Source organism: Giraffa tippelskirchi, chromosome 12 (assembly GCF_054371585.1).
Source record: "Giraffa tippelskirchi isolate mGirTip1 chromosome 12, T2T-mGirTip1v1.2.pri, whole genome shotgun sequence".
Lineage (NCBI taxonomy): Eukaryota > Metazoa > Chordata > Mammalia > Artiodactyla > Giraffidae > Giraffa > Giraffa tippelskirchi.
Genome location: NC_137286.1, coordinates 19,180,769 through 19,191,957, shown reverse-complemented (window position 1 = coordinate 19,191,957; position 11,189 = coordinate 19,180,769). Strand labels below are relative to the sequence as shown.

General features: G+C 39.0%; 1 long non-coding RNA gene across 1 annotated transcript; it reads left to right on the top strand.

Moving 5' to 3' along the window:
* The first annotated feature begins 743 nt into the window (after nucleotides 1–743).
* LOC145528803 (uncharacterized) lies at nucleotides 744–3,634 on the top strand. Its single transcript, XR_014070708.1, has 2 exons — nucleotides 744–2,756; nucleotides 3,379–3,634. It is a non-coding gene; the product is annotated as an uncharacterized LOC145528803 (long non-coding RNA).
* Nucleotides 3,635–11,189: the final 7,555 nt, after the last annotated feature.

Sequence of the window (11,189 nt, the reverse complement as noted above, 5' to 3'; positions counted from 1 at the left end):
TACAATTTCTCTGAAATAAATGAGAAGACAAAACCTACATGGGAGATTTTGAACCATGATCAAGAACAAGAATCTTGACAATTCTCAGAAAGGAAGTAATTTTATCACAATTTAAATTTACTTTTCATCACAGGAAAGACATTCATGTGTTTCTGGACTATATCAATTCATTGAACTCCTTCTGTTCTGAATAAAATGAAGCCAAGCAGACACTAAAGTTTCTGAGTTCAGTACAAATTATTTTCTATTATAAAAGATCCCTATTACTGAGAAATATCTTCTCTATTCATGACAATGATGAGAAAATGACATCCTATTTCTTTCAATTATATCCATTTGTTCCCTTTAAAACCCAGCATATTAGCATTGCTGACTCTTCAGGATGATCTCTTGAATTAGGGTCAAATCAAGGAAATGAAGTAAATATGTGCAAATTCTGAGACTAAACTGAGACTAGTCAGGTCATTTTTCTGTTCTCTGTACACAAGCAGAAGCTTAGGACTTTTCGTAAATCAGTTGAAATATTTGTCTCTTTATCATGGCTTTTTAACTTGTTCTGAGTAGATTTTATGAACCTAATGAAAAAATTGGAAATAACTTCTCCAGCATAACTTCTGAGTGATAATTTTGTAGAGGGATCAGTATAAAGAAAAAAAGAGTTTGATACAATGGACAGTGGAGACTTTGCAAGATACCATCAGTTGGTAATTTGTAACTGGTTCATTTGCCAAACATTGTAGGGTATAGAGGCACATGTGAACAACAGAATCTCTAGTTTTAGTTTCTGACACATTTGTGGTAGGCCAACAAAAATTGGAAGGTTTAGGCATTTGTCTTGAAATAATGAGAGAAGTTTTTGCTTTCTGAATTAGTTAGAGAGTTGATACTAGAACTGCCCCAAGGCATGGACTGTGAATCCAAGTGTATCCACACCAAACCATCTTTCATTTAAGTCTCTTTAATAAATCATCTTCCTAACTGGAGCTAGGGGTATAAAACTTCATGCCTCTGGCACAGCTGAAAAGGAGAAAAAAGTCAGGAGCATGGAAGTTTTAAGAAATGTAATTTTATTTTCAACTTGGGTTTTCTGACATATAAGGAAAAAATGCTCTTTAAAAAAATACCCCTACTTGGATAAAAGCAGCTGCTCCTAGATGGTGTAAAATAATAAAATTTTAAAAGATGGAGATGGCTCAGCTTTTGTCCAGGATTCAGTGAATTTCATGGAGCAAGTGCTAGACCAGAGCTTCATGAGGACAACTTGACTGTTGAAAGAAAATGAAAATTTGTTTCTTTAACTCTTTCAGATCTCAGACAAGTTATGTAGATATGAATAAGAATATAAGTTTTGATACCATTGCTAGAGAGAGGGAGCTTGGCACTTTTCCCCATGAAGCTTGTGGGTTCTTTCTGGTCAACAATTTCATGGGAGTTTTATGAAAACTGTACACTTGGTTACTAAACAGGTTTATAAACCATTCATAAAAATAATGTGATTTGTTTTGGGAGCAAAGGTTTGGTAGTTTCATCCATGCACTCAGTAAGTGAATGTTTGTTGAATGCCTACTATATGCCCGGCAGTGGCTAGTAACCTAGATTTCTGTCTCTCTGCCCCTGGGGAAATAGACATGTAAGCAGTTAAAAATCCATATAGAGTAATGCTGTAATGAACTAAAAACAATACATACAGAAGCATGTAAGATAAGGATCAAATCCAGATTTGAGGGGATTAGGAAACATCTAGAGGAAGGAACATCTCAGCTGAAACCTTAATTTAAAATAGGACGCTGCTGGCAAAGGGAGGCAGAAAGAGTGTTTGAAGCAGGAGAGCTTGGTGAAATTTAGGGAGTGGGTGTGCTTTAGTCACCCTTTAGAGTGAAGACTGTGGAGAACTGAAGCTACCATGGTGAGCAGAGGCTAACTTCAGAAGGGCCTTGAAGCTGTGAGAAGGAGTTCAGCATGTATTCTTGAGGAGTTCAGTAAGTGACTAGTAATAGACAAGAATGATGGGAAGCTGTTGAAAGCTATTAAGGAAAGGAGCTATTAATACCTAATTAGACTTGTGTTTTAGAACACTTTTACTGGTTGTAGAGTAAAAAACAGATGAAGAGGACTCAAGGCTGATTGCAGCAGCCTAGTGAGAGGCCATCAGAACCTGAAGCAGAGGATGGGGTGATATGGGCAGATTTAGGAGATTGTTATGAGGAAGAATGTCCAGATCTGGGTGATAAGTTGGGCAGGATATACATGAAAGACCAAGGGGTTCCGGGTGACTCCCGGATTTGAGTCATAGAGTGCTATGTGGTACCATTTACTGAGGAAGGAGGCTCACAATGAGACAGAAATATAACTTCAGTTTCAGGCATGTTAAGTTTTATGTACAGGTGTAGAAGACAGTTACAGTAAAACTATAGAAAAAGATATGAATGAAAGACACACATTTGGGGCTCATCAGCCTCAGAGTGGAAAGGAAACCCTGCGTGTTCACCATGATCCAGCTGTTCATGGCAAACATGAAGTCCTAGAGTGTGATCCTTAGAGACATTTTTTTTTTTTTTCTTTTTTTGAGACATAAGTTTTTAACAAATGGACAGAGGAAGAGGAACCAGCCAAGGAGACTGAGAACAAGCGAACAGATAACAGGTGCATCAAGAGAGGGTGGTGTCAAGGAAGCTGAGGAAAGAAAATATTTTGAGAAGGAAATGCTCAGCAAAGGTCTATGCTGTGGTGAATTGAAGAGGAGACTTAATAATAAGGTGGTTGTCAGTATCTTGCCAGCTTCCCTGGCATGGTGAGGGCAGAAATAACTTATCAGGTGGGGAGTATGTGGATGGTGAGCATGTGGAGAAAAAGAGTAAGAGTGTAGAAGCTGCTTTAGGGAAGTCTGAATATGAGGAGAGTCAATCAAGATAGTACCACTAGATGGGTAAGGGATCTAGGGAAAGGTCTATGTTTTTATTTTTCTGTTTTGTTTGTTTTAATGTGTGAGACCAGAGTATGTTCGAATGCAGATGAAGAGTTTGAAGATGAAGTAAGAGGAGTGAGTTTGGGGTTAGATAATTGAAAGGAAAAAAGATCCCTGAAGAGCAAAAGATGGCAGAGTCCTAAGAACGGCTGTCCTGAGATGGGAGTGGGGCTAGGTTTAGGCAAGTGAAAGCACACTGGTAGGCTGACAGTAATGGTGGGAGGTGATGGGAGCTGGAAGCTTGAGCAGCTTGAAAAATGTTTGTGATGATAGCTGTGGGAAATGAAAGAAAGCTAGAAAAACAGAAACAAACACAGATAAATTGCCAAACAGTATGGAGGACCCAGTACAAGTTGTATGCCATGAAACTATAATGATACCAATATGATTATGTGATTTTGTTTTTCCTCTAGCCGTGCCCAAGTCCTGACCTTTGGCAAGGACATAGAGGACATTGTGGGTATTTCCTAGCTGTTCGTGAGTGAAAGCCAATGGGACAAGGTAAATGAGATGTTTATAAGCAAGTACCTGAAGTGATATACTAGACACTTGCCTCCAAACTAAAAGAATTTTGGAAAAACTGGCTACTCCAACACCTTTTAAAGTGGAAATCTAAAAAATGTAACCACAAGTTTAAATATCATAAAATTAAATAATTGCAAAAATTGTTTCTTATGGTTTATTTTATATAATGTACATGTGAAAATTGCTCAGTTGTGTCCGACTCTTTGTGACCCCATGGACTGCCCACCAGACTCCTCTGTCCATAGAATTCTCCACGTAAGAATACTGGAGTGGGTAGCCATTCCCTTCTCCAGGGGATCTTCCCAACCCAGGGACTGAACCCAGGTCTCCTGCATTGCAGGCAGATTCTTTACCATCAGAGCCACCAAAGAATCCCATAATGTACCTACCTTAACTGTATTTTTATCCAAATCTTAGACCTGTAGATTTAGCTCATTCAATTTATAGAGCATATCCTTCAGATAATCAGGCATCATTGTTAAACTAATCAGCCACATCAGAGTTACTTTTCATCAGAAAAGGTATGATTTTATTTTAAAATTCATTACAGTCATGAATCTAACACTCTTCTCACCTCTGAGAGAAGGTTAATTGATTGTATTCTGAAATAGGTTAATTGATTGATAGATGGATGATGGATTGCTAGGTAGGTAGGTGGGTGGCTAGATGGATAAAGTAAGACTTGAATGAACAGATAGACACTTGTCTTGAGTACGTCTCCTGGATGAAATAAGGTCCTCCTGAATATTTCTTTCTGAAGCTTTTTTGGCTTTTCTGTCAGTAGCCTTTCCCTTAGGAAAGTGGCATTCTAGATTGATTCCTAGTTTTTAGTAATTTGAAGTTTTTGGCACCCTGGCACAATGCACCAAAATATGATTTAGGGTAAGGGGGAGTATGACTTTCTCAAAGTGGAGAGGGCAGTGGGTAAGGTGATAAAAGGAGAAATAATTGTCAGACATTAGTGCTGACAGGCAGGTGGCTCAGCTTTAAGAATGAATGTTTGGAAGTTTAGGTTTGGACACTTTTACCCTACTGCTATCTAAGACTATTTATACTCTAGAAAGTCTTTTTGTTCATACTTCAGTTTGAAGACTGCTGGACTATTGTGTTAAAGCTAGGTCAACTTGAAGAATGAAGGTGGGAGGATGTGAGAAAGCACAGTGTTCAAGGAGCTCGAGGTCTCCTCGTTTCAACACCTGTAATGTAATGGCTTAGGTTTAGTATGTTTTGTTTGTTTGCTTTGACATTCAGAGACTCTGGGCTGGTCTTTATTGAAAATAGAAATGTTAGGGCACATTTGGGGCTTGTGTCTCCCACTAGTACAGTGTAACGAGAGTGGGTTTTGGAGCCCAGCACACCTGGATTTGAGTCTTTGCTTTACCTTTTCCTCATTGTGGCTGCAGGCAAGCCAGTTATCCTTCCTGTGATCAGATTTCTCATTTGTAAAATCAGAATGACAGACTCTACCTTGCTGACTGTTATAAGCACTACAGATAACTGGTTCTTTTATTCAACAAATTTTATTTGCCTACCATGTGCCAAGCACTGATCAAAGAGATATTAAGTCCAAAATACCTCACACAGCATTTGAAACACAAGAATAAACCAAACAATGACAACTAAAGGGGATGTGCTTGAGGGTAGGAAGCCTGTTGTATTCTTCTGTGATATGTGTGTGTGTGTGTGTGTGTGTGTGTGTCTGTGTGTCTGTGTCTGTGTGTACGCTCAATCATGTCTGACCCCATGAGCTATAGCCTGCCAAGCTCCTCTGTCCACAGAATTTTCCAGGCAAGAATACCTGGAGTGGGTTGCCATTTCCTTCTCCAGGGGGTCTTCCTGACCCAGGGATCAAACCCGCATCTCTTGTGTCTTCTGCATTGGTGGGCAAATTCTTTATCACTGCGCCATCTGGGAAGCCCCATTCTTCTGTGAGACAAGACAGTAATCATAGGGTCAAAAGCGAAGGACAATTGCAAGTGTCCAACCTTTGTTTTTTCCTGAAGCTTCTAGGGTGTTCAGACCTAAGCTTAATTTTCCTTCTCTCATCTTTATCACAATGTAATTTTCAATGAATTAAAGACCCGGCTTTCATGCACATATGAGAGAATATTTGTCAAAGTTTTATCCAACTCGTTCTTTAATGAGAGAACCAATATGAGGGTAAAACTGATTCCACTTGTGAAACAAGAATGTATATATTAATAGTCCATCAAAGAAGATACTGCAAAGTAAAAGAATGTTGGAATAAGATAGCTTGGTTAAGTATAAAATGGTTACTGGCCCATAAGGCGACAAACACCAAATTTTAGGATTATGTTTTTTTGCTGTGAGCTGAATGTTTGTGTCTCTTTGTCAAATTCATATGTTGACGTCCTAATGCTCAATGTGATGGCATTATGAAGTGGGGCCTTTTGGGGGTGCTAAGGTCAAAAAGGGTGGAGTCAGTAGTGTTTTCATTTATTTATTTTATTTTTATTGGAGTATAATTGCTTTACAAGGTTGTTTTAGTTGCTACTGTACTGCAAATTCAATCAGCTATATGTATACATTTATTCCCCTTTTTTTGGATTTCTTTTCCATTAGGTCACCACAGAGCACTGAGTAAAGTTCCTTGTGCTATATAGGTTCTCATTAGTTATCTATTTTATATAGTATCAATAGTGTATGTATGTCAGAATTGGTGGTTTTATAAAAGAGACCTCAGAGACCTCCCTAGCCCTTCCACCATGAAAGGTCACAGTCTGAAGATAGCCAGCTACCAACCAGCAAGGGGGGGAGTCTCACGAGAAGTTGAATCTGCTAACACTTTGATGTTGGACTTCCCCAGCCTCCAGAACTGTGAGATCTGTGGGAAATGACAAATTCTAAGGCTTTCTAAAATTTGTAGCTGTATGTGTATCATCATACAGAAGGACATCATAAAGGGCAGAAGTGGTATAGACCTAACAAGCAGAAGCTATTAAGAAGAGGTGGCAACAATACACAGACCTATACAAAAAAGATCTTCATGATCCAGATAACCACAATAGTGATCACTCACCCAGAACCAGACATCCGGGAATGTGAAGTCAAGTGGGCCTTAGGAAGCATCACTATGAACAAAGCTAGTGGAGGTGATGAAATTCCAGCTGAACTATTTCAAATCCTAAAAGATGATACTGTGAAAGTGCTGCACTCAATATGCCAGAAAATTTGGAAAACTCAGCGGTGGCCACAGGACTGGGAAAGCTCAGTTTTTATTCCATCCCAAAGAAAGGCAATACCAAAAAATGCTCAAGCTACCGTACAATTACACTCATCTCACACACTAGTAAAGTAATGCTCAAATTCTCCAAGCCAGGCTTCAATAGTTTCCAGATGTTCAAGCTGGATTTAGAAAAGGCAGAGGAACCAGAAATCAAATTGCCAACATCTGCTGGATCATCAAAAAAGCAAGAGAGTTCCAGAAAAACATCTACGTCTGCTTTATTGACTATGCCACAGCCTTTGACTGTTTGTATCACAACAAACTGTGGAAAATTTTTCAAGAGGTGGGGATACCAGACCACCTGACCTGCCTCCTGAGAAATCTGTATGCAGGTCAAGAAGCAACAGTTAGAACTGGACATGGAAAAACAGACTGGTTCCAAATCGGGAAAGGAGTACATCAAGGCTGTATATTGTCACCCTGCTTATTTAACTTATATGCAGAGTACATCATGAGAAACACTGGACTGGATGAAGCACAAGCTGGAATCAAGATTGCTGGGAGAAATATCAATAACTTCAGATATGCAGATGACACAACACTTATGGCAGAAAGCAAAGAAGAACTAAAGAGCCTCTTGATGAAAGTGAAAGAGGAGAGTGAAAAGTTGGCTTAAAACTCAACATTCAGAAAACTAAGATCATGGCATCTGGTCCCATCGCTTCATAGCAAATAGATGGGGAAACAATGGAAACAGTGAGAGACTTAATTTTTGGGGGCTCCAAAATCACTGCAGATGGTGACTGCAGCCATGAAATTAAAAGATGCTTGCTCCTTGGAAAAAAAAAACTATGATCAACCTAGGCAGCATATTAAAAAGCAGAGACATTACTTTGCCAATGTCTGTCTAATCAAGGCTATGGTTTTTACTGTAGTCATGTATGGACTATAAAGAAAGCTGAGTACCAAAGAATTGATGCTTTTGAACTGTGGTGTTGGAGGAGACTCTTGAGAGTCCCTTGCACTGCAAGGAGATCCAACCAGTCCATCCTAAAGGAAATCAGTCCTGAATGTTCATTGGAAGGACTGATGCCGATGATGAAACTCCAATACTTTGGCCACCTGTTGTGAAGAACTGACTCATTTGAAAAGACCCTGATGCTCGAAAACATTGAAGGTGGTAGGAGAAGGGAATGACAGAGGATGAGATGGTTGGATGGCATCACCAATGATGGACTTGAGTTTGAGTAAGCTCTGGGAGTTGGTGATGGACAGTGAGGTCTGGTGTGCTGCAGTCCACGGAGTCCCAAAGAGTTGGACACGACTGAGCTACTGAGTTGAACTGTGCATCATCACACACTCAATTAGTGCTCCTAAACTCAGGCTTTGGGTAATGCCAAAATTCAAAAAATAATATACTCTACAGGTTAAGAGAGATAAAGAGATGTCTCACTAAGAAAAAAATTAGGAAAAGGCAAAGAAAAAAGTTTATGATACTTCTGGGGCATCCCTAGTATAATAATCTCAGAAACTTCTTCTCTGTAACTGGGTACGTGTGTTGTGCATTCCATAATGTATACTATGGAATAATAGTAAACACACAAGTATTATAAATTTTGTGACATATTTGCTCAGAAATAGCTGTAATTATTATCTCAGCAACCTTGTAGTTGGAACAGACACGTTATGCCTCTCATTTTAAGACTAAAAAAAAATGCGAATTAGGAAGTGGTTCAACAACAGGGCCGAGACTGTAAATCAGTGCAGCTGTCTTGGCTCTAATCTATTCGACCTGACAGGCTGGAGCTGGTTGTAAAAGCAGTCCCCAGTTTCCAGGTGAGTTATGTTCCAAAGGATCATTTGTAGGTCAGTTGTTGTGAACTCCACACATTTTCCCATAGTAATAAATAGCGTGATGAATAAAGGTTATGCCTCCAGCCCAGCCTGCCAAAGCCTTTACCCTATGATGCGTCTATAGTTCAGTGATACAGAATCTTTCCCCATTAATTTCTACTGGAGTTTGTTCAGGGTTCGTTCAGGGTTCATGCTTCCAAAATATGTAGGGAGCATATTTTCCTGGCCTTCCCTCCTACTTCAGCACCGCTGCTGAGAGTGGAGAATTTTTCAGCTTAGAAGACAGACGGTAGCGCTGGTATGGTTGGTGGAGCGAGGCTGTCGTGAGGAAGGCTGAGCACACTTGATGCAGGATTTCTGGAGACAGCCCTGACACGGATGCCTGTGCAGGACAGAGGCTGGAACTTTGTGGGAGTGAGTTTGAGGAGGGGATGCTAAGGACTGAATCAAAGCCTGTGTTGACAAAGTTGTTAAAGCGGTAGACCTCTAGCAATGGGAGGACAGTCCTCACCATGCAAGGTGCGTTAACAGCATGAATTCAAACAGAACAGATTTGCAGGTACAGTGGTGAGAAAGAACAAAGTCCCTTTTGTTCTTTCCATGTGCAGTTCAGCTTATTCAATAAACTGGTTGCATGTGCTTAAATCTCCTTGTTGACTTTTTAAAATGTACTGTCACTGAAATGGAAAATTAAACAATATTGAAAAGCACAAAGAAAAATGTAAAAATCACACAAATGCCTTTCATAACGAGATAAGCTTTATTAGTTTAAAAGTTTTGACAGAATTGGTGAAACTATTTCAGAAACGACTTTACATACTACTCCAGAAACTTCTCAGTAAGGGAGCCTGAGGTTCAAGCCTTGATGATCAATAATTTTAATATTCCTCCCATCGTTTTCCCAGATTAGGTGATGTTACAGAATAGCTCCAGCCTTCAATTTGTCATCTAAACATTGGATCATGTAATTGCTTTACTGAATTTTATTATCTTGTTGTCACCTTTTCTCAAATTGATATGTAAATACTGTGGAACAATGGAGGAAGATTCAATGTCCAAAAGTCTGAGCTAAATTCACAAAATACTGAACAGTGAGTGAGAGCATGTCCTTATTTATCCATGTCCTTGCCAACAGTAAGATTTAATAATTTTTTTTCCTGTATTGGTCCATCTGATAAGGGGAAATGTTTCTCATTGTTATTTATAATTGAATTTCTAATTAAGGTTGAATATTTTTCATGTGGGCTTCCCTGGTGGCTCAGATGGCTCCTGCAACGTAGGAGATCTGGGTTTGTTCCCTGGGTTGGGAAGATCCCTTGGAGAAGGGCATGGCAACCCACTCCAGTAGTCTTGCCTGGAGAATCCCATGGACAGAGGAGCCTGGTAAGCTACAGTCCATGGGGTTGCATATTTACAGGACACATACCTGGTTGAGAGGTATGAACAAGAGTAGAGATTTAAAACCTAAGGATATGCAGGTAACAGTGGATATACTAAGTGCTGACAGGGCTCAGTTCATGATGGGCATCATTGATGAGGGTGTATTGTGTATACTCATTGTCAGGGAGGGTGCTTCTACTTAATAAGCATGATTACACAGTGCCTGAAGGAATGGCGAATCCCATCTAGTAACTGGACTTCTGGAGTTGCACCCGTGGGTCTCCCACTACGTTATCCCATATGAAAAGTCTCTAGAGGGTAGACAGGTTAAGATTTTTAACAAAAACAAAAAGCTACTTTACTAACTGCGGATATATACTTAATCTTAGTTTACACATCTGTAGAATGGAAATATCAGTGCTCATCTCATTGGGCTATTGTGAGTATTTATTGAGAAAGTACATATGAAATCATTATCCCAGTGCCTAGAACATGGTAAACACTCAATAAATATTAGACATTATTAATTTATTATATTTTTGTGTTAAAACAAGGAGTTAACTAGGTGATCTCTGAAGCACCTTTCAGAGTTACAGATTTATGATACTGAAAATATATAGCTTTCCTTACTTGATCTATAATTTAAAGAAAAATTGAGGATACAGCAGCTTTAAAGTGAGCAAAAATGAGCTAGGTAATTACTCTCAATTTATGTCTGGGAAAAAATGAATTGAGCAAGATTGTAATATATATAGCATAACGTGTAAGAAGAGGTTCTTACACAAAGACACAGTCAAGCCTCCAGAACAGAGCTGACATGTAATGCAAACTATTTAGCTAAGCTTACACTCTTATTGAGAAGTATGGAAAATAGCTCAAAACCTTGAAAATAAATTCTATAGAACAGGAAAAACAGTTATCAGCTATCATTCCTTTTCAGCCTCTACTGAAAATCAACAACGCCTATGTAGAAGTCAACTGTAAATGTTTGCAGCAATGTTTGAAAAAAAAAAAAAGAAACATAACAAGCTTATCAAACAAATTTAGAGCTGTTGACCTGTCAATATTTTAGCTCTTCCAAACCAAGTCCTTAAAAGTTCAGCTCAGTATATTAAAATATTGAGCATAGTGATTTTCTTACTTAAGAGGAGTTTCAGCATCCAAAGTTATTTATTTGACCCTGGGAAACAAGACCTCTGGTCTTAAAGGAGCTTCCTGGCAAATTTGGAATATAGAAACCTAGAACTTAAAGGAGCTTAGACATCTAATCTTTTCTAC